Raw genomic sequence first — 13,478 nt, 5'->3', positions numbered from 1 at the left:
TGGAGACAACAATTTTTCACATACCCATATAAAAATTATTATCAAACTCCAAGAAATGTTCCTGTAAATGATTTTCTATGTCTCGTTTATCATTTCCAGTGATATTTTAGTTCCTTTTTTAAGTCAATATCAGGACTGCTGTTTTAAATCAATGTCTGGCCATTAAACAGAATTCCATACACTGGTGACTCCTAAGCAATAGAAATATATTTCCTATAGTTCTAGAACCTAAAACTATAGAACTATACTATAGTTCTATATATAGTCTCTATATATTCCCTAACTATATATATTCTCTCTATATATATATACAGAGAGAGAGTTTTAAGTTCTATATAAATATATACATATATTTTTATATAATAAAGTTATTTATATATATAAATATATATATAATGTTATTATATATAATATATAATATATTAAATATAATAAAGTTATTTATATATAATAAAGTTCTATATAAATATATAGACATATATGTAATACATATGTATATATAATATATTTATATATATAAATATATATATCTATACATTTATATAGAACTTTAAAACTAAACTAAGTTTAAAACCAGGGTGCTAGGATGGTTGAGTTCCAGTGAGGTTCCTTTTCTAGGTTGTATCCTAGACTTGTATCCTCACATACTAGAGAGATGAAAAAGGAAGTAAGTCTTTCATGACTCTTGTAATAGTACTAATACTATATATGGGGTTTTAGATGGGGCTAAGCCACTGAGATTTTAAAATGTATATATGAAAGTACTGGTATAGCCTTATTAGAGAAACTGATAAAAAACATTGTGTTGCTTCCTTGGTAGATTTCATGCCACTGGTTTAGTGTTTTGGAGGGAGAGGACAAAGAAATAGATCTTTCTGGATGGAAGGGGGGAGATGTTTCCTATGTAAGCAAACACTGGTAAAACTCTCTCCTGTGATGATTTTCAAGGCAAATGAAATATACTGAGGCTGTATCTCTAAGAGAAATTGTTAGAAGGATTACTGTGCTACTGGGTTTGGCTAATACTGCATACTTTAGGCAAAATATTATAATAAATAGCTCAAGAAAGAATATTGTTTTTTAAGTGCAGAGAGAAATAGAATTTAAAAATCAAAAGCACTTCAGGTTGAAAGTCTGTCTGGTTCTAGACCCCAAAGAGGAAATTATAATAATCACTGCTACAGCAACAACACTGAAGAAAAGAAAAGGCTTAGAAAGTGAAAACTTTGCAAAATATCTCAGTTGGATAAAGTAAATCAGCCTTATGTCAAACTTCAGTTTAAGAATGTGGCCTTCCCGAAGGTTTTGAAAAATGTCATTATATTGAGGAAAATAGCATGGGAGAAAAAAAAAAAAAAAACACCAACAAAGGAGAAAAGAAAGACTGAAATGCTTTATGCTCAGCTAAATCATTTGTGTTTGGTGGCTGGTGCACAAAATTGACAAGTGTGGGGAATATTAGGAGGCTACCACATTTTTTAAGCAATTAGATAGCCAAAGAAATCAAAATCCTAGTCATCTGGGGTGCCTGGGTAGCTCAGTGGGTTGAGCCTCTACCTTTGGTTCAGGTCATGATCTCAGGGTCCTGGGATTAAGCCCCACATCGGGCTCTCTGCTCAGTGGGGAGCCTGCTTCCCCCTCCCCCTCTGCTCTGTCAAAAAAATAAGTAAAATCTTAAAAAAAAAAATAAAAAATCCTAGTCATCTGTCCAAAACATAGAGAGCTAATAAAAACCTGAAATGTCATGAGAGTCTTTAAGAGAGAGCAAACTCCCATATTTTACAGGACAAGCTATATAGAATAATGTAGAGAGAAGAAGAAAAGAATAGCTTTGAGCGTGAAGCTAAGGCACACGAAGGAGAGAACCTCTCTCCTCAGAGAGAAACTTCAAGAAACTTTCACCAGCTACCTCAACAACTATACTTTTCTAGTTTAAAAATAATTTTGTGCTATGGTCTGTGGTGGGACTCCACTTCTTTCCCTGCATGAGGAAGTGTCCATCCGTTCTTCCTTCCTTATTTTGTCTTTTGTTAGCCAAAATTACCATTGTTTTACTAATCTTTGAAAATTAAGACAAGTATTTTGATCGTATTTTCAACAATTATCAAGTCATCAAAGAGCCATCCTTGACCACCCTTCTAACATCATGTCCCCCACAACTCCACCTGTGTAGGTATGGAACCCCGCCTGCCTATGTATGCCATTTTGTATCTCCTCATTCTGATTTATTATTTTATGGCACTTTTTGCAATATGGAATATACTAAGTATATTCATTTGTTTATTGTCTGAATCTCTCTCTAGATATTAAGCTTCTTCAGAGAAGGAATTATAGATCTCCTTTCTACCACCGTATACTCAATGACTATGTTAGTGTATGAAACATAGTGAGCATTGACTAAATAAATAAACAGTAGATACTAAGGTAAAGTCTGCATGTCTTTTCCATGTGCAGCTGTGAAATGACTGCCTTGGTATTAAATAAAGGAGTTGTATATATTTTGTTTCCTGGGGCTGATTCACAATGGGGTTTCTGATTATAATGGTAATAAATATCTATGAGTTAATATGGAATTACAGATCCAACAATTTGCACTAACATTTTTTCCTAAGTATATTCCTAGTCCAAAAATAAATATGCAGAATGTAAAGTATCCTAAGGAAAAATACCTTTGTATATGTTTTATAGTATTTCACTTTTTACTTCTAGGCTACAATTCCTAATTACATATGTATCAGTTGAGGTTAAATTACCTGTGTAATAATTCCACCTAGCTGATGTATTGCTTAGAAAGTTTCTTTAGTTTTCTTTGATAATAAGTAATGCATGTTTATTGTGTAAAAATCAGAAAAGGGCACTTAAATGTTATACATGCATTATTACAATTATTTTGTAGCAATTTCCAACCAGTTTTATTACTTTTTTAAAGATATTATTTATTTATTTATTTGAAGAGAAAGTGTGAGTGAGAGAGAGAGAGAGAGAGAGAGTGCGTGCGCACACAAGAGGCAGAGGAAGAGGAAGAAGCAAGTTCTCCACTGAGCAGGGACCCGGGGTGGGGGTAGGTACCCAATCCTAGCATACTGGGATCATGACCTGAGCCAAAGGCAGATGCTTAACCAGCTGAGCCAACCAATTGTTCCCAGTTCTATGACTTAATCATATATTGTGAACATAGTTCTGTGATGTTATCTTTTCCCTGCTGAGCAAGGAGCCCGATACAATACTCTATCCCAGGACCCTGGGATCATGACTTGAGCTAGAGGCAAATGCTTAACTGACTGAGCCACCCAGGCATCCTGATGTTACATATTCTTCAAAACAATCATTTTTGAAAGCTTAGTATAATCTATCATATAATTTAGTATATCTATCATATAATTTTACCATAATTAATAAAATTATACTTTCTTTAGAATACAACTTTCCCTTTTATAAAATACTATTTTGGCTATATGGTTATATTATTATAGAATACATTCTCAAAAAAAATTTAAGATTTATTTATTTGTTTATTTGACAGAGAGAGACACAGCAAGAGAGAGAACACAGACAGGGGGAGTGGGAGAGGGAGAAGCAGGTTTCCTGCTGAGCAGGGAACCCAATGCCTGACTAGATCCCAGGACCCTGGGATCATGACCTGAGCCAAAAACAGATGCTTATAGAATACATATATATATAGGTATCATATATATGTATTCATGCATCACATATCATGTATCACATCCAAAATGAAAAGGTATCATAAACTTTGATATCATGTATACTATAACATAGCATTGCTTAATTTTTTTACCACATTTATGGTTTATGTATTTTTACTATATACGATTACCTGAATAACCTGGAAATGTCTTATTTTCTATTATCTAATACAGGAATCTTAAATTATTTCTAGTTTTTAAGGTGAAATATTGAGTATCATTTTTTCCCTTTCATTTTTTACTTCACTGCTAAGCAGTGAGTATGGATTTGTGTTCATATATGCCGGCTTCCTTGAAATCTTCTTTGGCAAACTTACACTTCACACTCTTTTATAATCATCCAAATATTTTGAAAAGAAAATGTGAGCTGAACTAAACACATACTGATAAGATCCTTGAAAATAAAGACTGACTCCCTATACAGAATTAATCAGGTATAGCCTAGAGATATCAAATCATCAACAACAAAATGAAATATTTTAAATGCGAAAAGTTTAATAAAAAAACCTTATTTATATATTTTGGTTATTTTTTTCATTATAGCTTCAATGCCCAGTCACTGGTCTGGGTTTTTTGTTTTGTTTTGATTTGCTTTGTTTTTGGTATTTTAGGATGTTGACTGGTCCAACAGTTAAACAGAGGCATTTTTTAGTAGAAAGGAGTATTATGGTGTGATGCATATGAAAGAATGTATATACAATTATTAGAGGCAGTACATGTAGAAGATAATTTGAATTGATAAATCTGAAGGTTTTAGCATGTAGACATCATGATTCAGAAATGATAGATGTTTTAACTATTAAAACTGAAATATTAGTGGAAGAATATACAGAGATACACTAGAGAAATTATATTTCAAATCCAGGTTACAGTGCTCTCTTCTTTAGACTTCCGTCCGTTTTCCAAATTTTAGACATTCTGTCACATCAGAAGATGATGTATAATCTATGCACAAATTTTACCTTTTTAAATAATGAAATAGTTTACTAATTCATAGATATTTTCTTTTCTTAGTCCTGGAATTGAGAATTCAGTGCAAAGCTTTGTTTAAAGAACACATTTTAAAAAATATATTATCTCTCAAAATGTTATTTCCTTTATGGATTTAATTAAGGAAAATTATATTTAGGAGATCATTTGCTAATTCACATTTACCAAAATATTATAATTACTTGATATAGAGAGGGAAGTATTAATTCAAATTTCATATATTCAAGGCTGATCTCATCTACTAACTCTGTATGAGCCAGCTTAACTTCAACATACAGCCAACAGATAAAATACACAATATCAGTTATTTATGGGATTCAAAGTTTTCCAAGAAGTGCAAATATCACATAGCTTTTTGTAACTCCACTTGAGTCACAGGAAAGTTTACCTAAGATGAAATTATAGAGATTATAGAGGTAGGTGTGCAAAGGGCAGATTATTTTTTTAAAGATTTTCTTTTTTTTTAATTTGACAGACAGAGATCACAAGTAGGCAGAGAGGCAGGTGGGGTGGGGGGTGGGGGATGAGGCAGGCTCCCTGCCAAGCAGAGAGCCCGATGTGGGGCTTGATCCCAGGACCCAGAGATCATGACCTGAGCTGAAGGCAGAGGCTCTAACCCAATGAGCCACCCAGGTGCTCTGAGATTATTTTTTAAAATTTTTTATTTAAATTCAATTTAGTCAACATATACTATATTATTAGTTTCAGAGGTAGAATTGCCTCAGCAATTATAAACTATCAAATAAGTATAGTAAACAAATGCCAAGTTACTAGAGAGTAAATAATAGTAGGCAGTTTTGAATAGTATCAAGCTGGAAGAATGTAATAAGCAAACATGAGTTTCTACTTTTTACAGGTGTTCCACCAGAAGGCCAAGTCCTAACAGTATGGCCTATGGTCATTAGAAATCTAGAGAGAATCTGGTCTTGCTCTGCATTCAAGAACCGAACAAGAGATTCCGGGCTACCCTGTAGTTGTTGGAGAATGAGGAGGGAACCCTAGAAAGCAGAGAGCGGGTGGGGGGGGGATATCAAATTATCATGTATTATTCTGCAAAAATTGTTGATTTACACCTGAATCATTCCAGTATGGGACAAACTCACCAGACTTGAACTGAAGCTCAAGAGACAGATTTCGTTGTTTGTGTCCGAAGTAGTCAATTGTTCCTTAAAAAACAAAATCAGCTTGGTGAGCCTCAATGGCTCTGTCGGTTAAGTGCCCAACTGTTGATTTTGACTCAGGTCATGATGGCAAGTGGGATTGAGCCCGATGTCAAGCTCCGTGCTCAGCAGGGAGTCTGCTTGAGGATTCAATCTCTCCCTCTCCCTCTGACCCTCCCCTTGTGTGTGCTCTCTCTCTCTTAAATAAATACATCAATCTTTAAAAAAAAGAGTTACTAAAAAATAAATCAACTTTCTTCAAAAGAACATAAAAGATTCCAACATATCTTATAACCTTGATAATGCCCAAGATACAATGAAAATTACTTGACCAAAAGAAATAAGAATTTCTGTATTCTGAGGGAAAAAAGAGAATCAATGAGGCTGACTCTGAGATGATCCTTACTGTGAATTGGCACTTAAGAATTCTAAATTATTACAACCATGCTGAATGACATAGAAACAAAAATGTTCCTAGTTATTGAAAAATGGAAGTATCATCAGAAAAAAAAAAAAAAGAAAAAGAAAAGAAAATGTGAAAAAGGACCAACGGGAAATAATCAAACTGAAAAATGAAAGAATTTGACAATTAAGATACACTATACACTGAATTGGCTTAGTCACAGACAGAAGATGACTGAACAAAATGTCAGTAAACTGAAGGATACAACAATAGCTCAGTATTCAAACTGAAGGAAAAAATTTACCAAAAAAATTTTCAATGTATGCTAACTATTAATCCAAATTTTCTTTCAAATAGCACTATGCCACTTTACAAGCAGTGTGAGTAGTTCATAACAAAGCAATCCTAATTCCTCCCTTCCATATTTTGTGTTAGTGGCAGATCCCTTCCTGTCTCTGCACTGACCTCTGTTCTTGAGTTTGACCTAGAAAGAATTCAGAGCCAAACTCTCAAGCAAGCAAGATTTTATCAGAAAGTTTATAAAGTATGAAGTACACTCTCATGATGGGCCCAGATAGCAGTTACAATTGAGGTTAGTCATCTTTTCTTTTTATGTTTGAATGGGTCATAGGTCATAGCTAGGGCAGCTCCTTAACTTGGATCACAGTCAAGTCACCTAAGGCGCTCTTCCTACCTGTCAGGAGGGTCCTTGTTGGAACTGTCATGGCAGCCACCCATCTCAAGGTGGAGTCCAGACCACAGACTCTTCATTAAATGTATATAATGAAGCTCTAGATTACTATGGGGCAGCAGTCATAGAATGCATGCATGTTCCCTGGCATTTCTCTCCACTGTTTGAAATGTGGTTCCCATGCTTCCTTACAGTCAGAAACATCTGTTCCCAGCTGTATCTAACTCCCACTTCTGTCATTTGTATCATTGCTGTCATTCATTTTACTTATCCATAAGCATGCTTAAGTGAATACATTATTGCTATCATTATTCTGAACAAGCTGTTATCTGATAGATCAAGTAAGAGCAAGAAAAACAAAAGTTTTTGTTTTATCATCACTTATTCCTTCTTTGCTCATGCTTTCTTTAAATAGATCTTAGTTTCTCATGAATCATTTTCCTTCTCCCTTAAGAACTTCTTCTAATATTTCTTGCAAGGCAGGTCTACTGGACAACAAATTACCTCAATTTTTATTTTTTGAGAAAGTATTTCTCTTTCACGCTTAAAGGATAATTTCCCATGAAGAAAAATTCTAGGTTGGTGGTTTTTTTTTTTTTTCTGTCAGCACTTTGTTTCACTCCACTTTCTTCTTGTTTATATGCTTGCATGTTTTTGAAGGGGAGCTCAGATGTAATGCGTATCTTTTTTTCTCTGTAGGTGAAGTTTGTTGCTCTTGTTGTTTTGTTTTGTTTTATTTTTCCCCTTCTGGCTTCTTCTAGGATTTTTTCTTTATTTTTGATTTTCTGTAGTTTGAAAATGATATGCCTAAGTGCAGGGTTATTTTGTTGTTGTTGTTTGTGTTTTTTGCATTTATCCTGATTGGTGTTCTCTGACCTTCTTGGATCTGTGGTTTGGTGTGACATTCATTTGGGGAAATTCTCAATTCAAATATTTCTTTCATTGCTCTCTTTATTCTCTTTCTGGTATTTCTATTACATGTATGTTTTCCCTTTCAGCATGGTCCTACACTTCTTGGATATCTGATTCTATTTTTTTTCAGTGTTTGCTCTCTCTGCTTTTCAGTTTTGGAGGCTTCTATCAATATACTCTCAAGCTCAGAAGTTTTTTCCTCAGCTGTAACAGTCTACTAACAGAGCCACCAAAGATATTATTCATTTTGTTTACAGTATTGTTGTTTTGATTTATCTCTAGCATGTAAGAAAAATTCTTTCAGGACTCCCATCTCTTTGCTTACATTGCCCATCTGCATTTGCATGCTGCTTTTCTTTCCATTATAGCCCTCAGTATATTAATCATAGTTGTTTCAAATTCCTGATTTGATAATTCCAATATCCTGGCCATCTCTGGTTCTGATGCTTGTTCTATTTCTTCATGTTGTGTTTTTTGTCTTTTGGTCTGCATTTTAATTTTTTTCTTGATAGGTAGACTTTAGGTAAGGAAATAGGTCTGTAGTAATGTGACAGTGAGATGTGGGGAGGGGAGATGTTTTATAAATTTATGATTAGGTCTCAGTCTTTTCAGTGAATCTCTGAAAACTTCACAAATGTTTCTCAGTTTTTGTTTAATCCCCACTCCCCACTTAGGTGTTACAGGATGGCTAGAGTGGAATAGAGTTCATATTGATACTTTCTTTCCCTGGCTTACTTAGGCTATGTTACCCCCAGAAAATAAGGCTCTCTCCTTAGCTAGTTTATCCTGAAGGCAGGAATGTATTCCGGTGCATTTAAAGGTAGTTCCTTAACCCTTGTATCCTCTGAAGCATGAGGGGTCTTTCTCCTATATTTACTGTGAGAATCTGGGACCTCTGGATGCAAAACTCATCAAAGTGTGGGGGATTCCCCTATTACTATGGCTCTCTGGATTTTTAACTCTCAGAGTTGTTTACACTGAGTCTCCAGAGATTTGTCAATTGCCTCCATTCAGGTTTTCCTACTTCCCAGCACTACTTCCCATGGAGGTTCTACTCCTGAGTCTCTGCTGATGTAAGCAGATTCTTGACATTTGTCTGTCTTTCTTCCTAAACCTGGGGGCAGGGTTTGTTGTGAGTCCTCACCTCTCTTGTCCAAGAAGATTTATTTTTGATTTTTCAACCTGTTTAGCTTTTTACATTTCGTTAAGATGGGACTTCCACTCTCCTTACATGCAGAACCAGATATTGCCAACCTAATTTTTCAAAAAATTGATATGCTTTCTGCTATACTGGATTCTCTAGCCCAATGAGTAACAGCTTAAATGTGTATGTTCGACCAAGCTTATGAAATTTGAGAATATGCTTCCATGGAATATTTAGAAAGCAGGAAATTGTCCTTTGTCAGTGGTTCAAATTGTATCTAGCTGCGAGGTAATTGTCACAAACTGAAAATTCTATTTCATGAAACTGTATAAAGGAAAATAAAAAAGGAACAGGCTACTGTTATCTTGAATAGGGGTACTGAATTCATACAAAACTCTGTAGAGTCCAAGCAAACTCTTATTCCTGAGATTGTGCTATCTTTCATATAGAATAGACTAATATGTATGTATTCAACTATAGAATTCTGCCCAAAGACAGTCATGAAAATGTCTTACTTACCACTTCTAGGGAAAGATTTCATAGCAGAGGATCCTTAAAACCAAAAGTTTCTCAGTCAGTAACTGATAGACTGGTAAGATTCAAATTATCTGAGATTGATCCTAAAATGGATGCCAAATTTAAAGCGAACATCAAAGAATCCACTGTGACAAAAGATCATGGCAAGAAATGAAAGGTAAGAGCAACTTTTCTTCAAAATACAAGTTAAAAACAATTAACTCAAGGCCACCTGTTGAGTAAGTTACATAACTAAAAATGAATTCTAGAACTTTTTATTGGTTCTCCACTTAAAGCACTAAGCTAGAATCTGGTTTTTTTTTTTTTTTTTAATCTAATTTGTAGTTTTGGAGTCCAGATTATCTCTGCTACTTGCTAATCCTCAACAGTAAAAATAGATGGCTTACTTTTTTTTTTTCCTGTTAATACATTTTGAGCTTATTTGATGTTCTTTTTTCCATTTCTTGTCCTAATTTTGTCATTCTAAAATTTCCTGAATGATGAAAAATCACTTTTACTAATCCATTTGATTATTTTACCATTATTACTTCCTGGAGTTTATTGAACATCACTTAAAGAAGTATTTATATTCATTTTAAAAACAATATCTACATATTGTTTTTAAACAGTCCAAGATTCTTGATGGTATTCCTTCGACATAATCAGTCAAGTTGAAATGATCCAGATTAATTCACTAAAATGACAGGGACTGTGATTTACTAGATTTTGTAGATTAGTAAGCAAGCAAATCCATGCACAATAAAAAATTAAGGGTAGTGCAGCATAAATTGATTTTTTTCATTTATCTTGACAACTATAGTTTAAATTATTTATGACATGCTTCACAGTATGCTAATGAATAGCCTCTGGTATCCTACAAAATAGAACTTTGAAGTTTAGACAACTAACTTAAATCCTGTGCTAATAAATCTTGTCCGAGTGTTATGTTGAGATGCTAGGGTTTTGTGAGAAATTAGTTAAAAAATAGTAAAGGAAAGAAAGAAAAAGAACAGAAAACTGCTATATAGGTTGCCTTCCTAAAATAGAATTTATTTTAAAGCGTGATGTGTCCCTCTGGCATATCTGATTTCTTCAACATTTCTGTGTCCCAGAAAAGTCTAGTAAGTTCTCTGAACTGCTATTTGATTTTCTTTGCTATATTCCTCTGACAACCTTGCATGATAGATATGTTATCTTAATGTTGTCTTAAAAGTTATCATAGGACTTGCAAATCAAATTAAAAATTGATATTATCTCTTTTAAATTTATTTTGTAAAAAGAGAATTTAGAAATGAATTGTTACTTAAAAATTATAATCTTATGATTTCCACATTATTTTAAGCCATTAGTTAGAATAACACTGGTGGTATGACCCTTCATTTACTAGTTTTGCAAGAACATCTAAGATGTCAAGATGTATTCTCATTTTTTAGTTGTAAACACATATATACTTCAAAACAGACACAGTGCAAGGCTTTGATGTCTTACTAAAGTGAAAATTTAATGAAATAATAAGCAATCTGACCGATTTTTGAATTAGAGATGGAAGACATACAAACTATTAATTATTTATTTCATTTTTTCTTTGTTTATGCCTATTAGAAGATTGATTTTTGGCATTTATTCCATATTGCATGCTGAAAATGATAGATTTATTAATATTTAAGGCACAATATTTTAGGTGCAAATACACAATTATACTTTATTTGGCATTAAATGCTCCTTAGCCAAAGTCATTTTTCTCCTTCCTCAACACCCAGACTGATGTAAAAACATACTCACTCTAAGACACCCACATGCAAATTTAAAAAAAACACACAAATATTTTAAGAATATAAAATATTTTTTCAATAACTATATCTGAAATTCCATTAAAATATTTATTTAAGTATAATTTTTTGTTTCTGTAGCCCATATAAAAATTATAATTAGAACATCTATCATATTGAGTACTGAGTAGATTGGGTAAGTGTATTTGTTTTCTAGGCCTGTCATAACAAAGTATCACAGATTATGTGGCTTAAACAATAGGAATTCATATCTCAAAATTCTGGAGTTTAGAAGTCCAAGGTCAATACGTTGGCAGAATTAACTTGGCCAGTTGCAACACAAAGAAAGAAGCCTCAGAAGAAACTAATCCTTCTTCTGAGGCTTATCTCCTTGTGTCGCAACTGGCCAAGTACTCACTGTGTCCTTACATGGTCTGTCCTCTGTGCACACAAGTTTCTGGCACTCACCATATTTCTTCTTATAAGGACATCAGATGGATGCTGCACTGTTCACTCAGTTGGGCCTCCGCCTTTGACTCGGGTCATGATCCTGGAGTCCTTGCATCGAGTCCCACATGGGCTCCTTGTTCAGCCAGGATCCTAGTTCTCCATCTGCTTGCTGCTCCCCCTGCTTTGTGCACTTTCTCTCTGTCAAATATGTAAATAAAATCTTAAAACAACAACAACAAAACGCTCTTTCTCTTTTGTCTTAAAAAAAAAAAAAAAAAGAACACATCAGTCTTAAAAACCTCACCTTAAAAAACTCATTTTGGGTGCCTGGGTGGCTCAGTGGGTTAAGCCGCTGCCTTCGGCTCAGGTCATGATCTCAGGGTCCTGGGATCGAGTCCCGCATCGGGCTCTCTGCTCAGCAAGGAGCCTGCTTCCCCCTCTCTCTCTCTCTCTCTCTCTCTCTGCTCCAGCCTCTCTACCTACCTGTGATCTCTCTCTGTCAAATAAATAAATAAAAAATCTTTAAAACAACAACAACAACAAAAAAAAACACCCCTCATTTTAACTTAATAGTCCCCTTAAAGACCTTATCTTGAATGGAAGTGGTGTTTCTTCTTTTCTGCTCTAGGTTTGAGTGGCTGGTTGCAAGATGGGCAAGTTCATGAAACCCAGGAATTTGGTGCCGGTCCTGGGCTGATGCTATTCTGGACACAAAGCAGTCATTGTGAAGAACATTGATGATGGCACCTCAGACATGTCCACACATGCTGTGCTCTGGTGGCTGGAACTGACTGCTATCCCTGCAAAGTGACAGCTGCCGTGGATGAGAAGATATTTGCCAAGAGGTCAAAGATCAAATCTTTTGTGAAAGTTTATAACCACAATCACTTCATGCCCACAAATGTACTCTGTGGATATCCCTTTGGACAAAAGTGTTGTCAACAAGGATGTCTTCAGAGACATAGCTCTTCAATGTAAGGTCTGATGAGAGGCCAGAGTCAAGTTGGAGGAGAAGTATAAGACTGACAAGAACAAATGGTTCTTCTAGAATCTGTGGTTTTTGATCTGTTTTGTTTCAGTTATTTAAAATACCCCCCCCCCCACACACACACACAAAGAAAGACCTTATCTCCAAATATGATTACATTTTAAGGCATCAGAGTTTAAGACTTCAATATGTAAACTTTGGGAGGGCACAATCAACCCATAACACTAACTCTTAGTTAACCCCATGCAAGAATTTGTGAAATGAAAAATATTGGAGAAATCCATTTTTTTTCTCTTCCAATGTAGAAGTTAAGCTTTAGTGAATGCCCAAGCTCACAGCGGGCAGTTATTCTCTCCTGTCCTTTGATACTTAACAACATGGACACATTTAAGTTTGCAACATTCCTTCCTTCTTGCCTGCCTGCCTGCCTGCCTTCCTACTTCCTCCTCCTTCCTTCCCTCCCTTCCTCTCCTTCAGTCCCTCACTCTCTCTTTCTCTCTTTCTTTCATCTTTGTCTCTGTTTCTATCTCTGCCTCTCTACATATGGGCTTCCTGAACAACTTCAGTGAACCAGGTCTGTGTTAGATGCTAAGAATAAAAATGTGAAGTAATGAAATGCGTCCACAGCCTTCATGGAGCTTACACACTAGGAGCTGTGTTAGATATTGTGAATTATACAAATAAAAGACATTATTAAAACACTACCAAATGCTAATAAGGAAGTACAGGTCCCAGGAAAAATGCCAAAGTG

General features: G+C 34.8%; 1 pseudogene; it reads left to right on the top strand.

The window, feature by feature from the left end:
- The first annotated feature begins 12,388 nt into the window (after nt 1-12,388).
- LOC132002636 (large ribosomal subunit protein eL27-like) lies at nt 12,389-12,787 on the top strand (annotated as a pseudogene).
- The last annotated feature ends 691 nt before the right edge of the window (nt 12,788-13,478 follow it).

The sequence above is a fragment of the Mustela nigripes genome, chromosome 15 (genome assembly GCF_022355385.1).
Source record: "Mustela nigripes isolate SB6536 chromosome 15, MUSNIG.SB6536, whole genome shotgun sequence".
NCBI classification, from domain to species: Eukaryota; Metazoa; Chordata; class Mammalia; order Carnivora; family Mustelidae; genus Mustela; species Mustela nigripes.
Note: the sequence above shows the minus strand (reverse complement) of the source record. Positions and strands in the feature narration are given on the sequence as shown.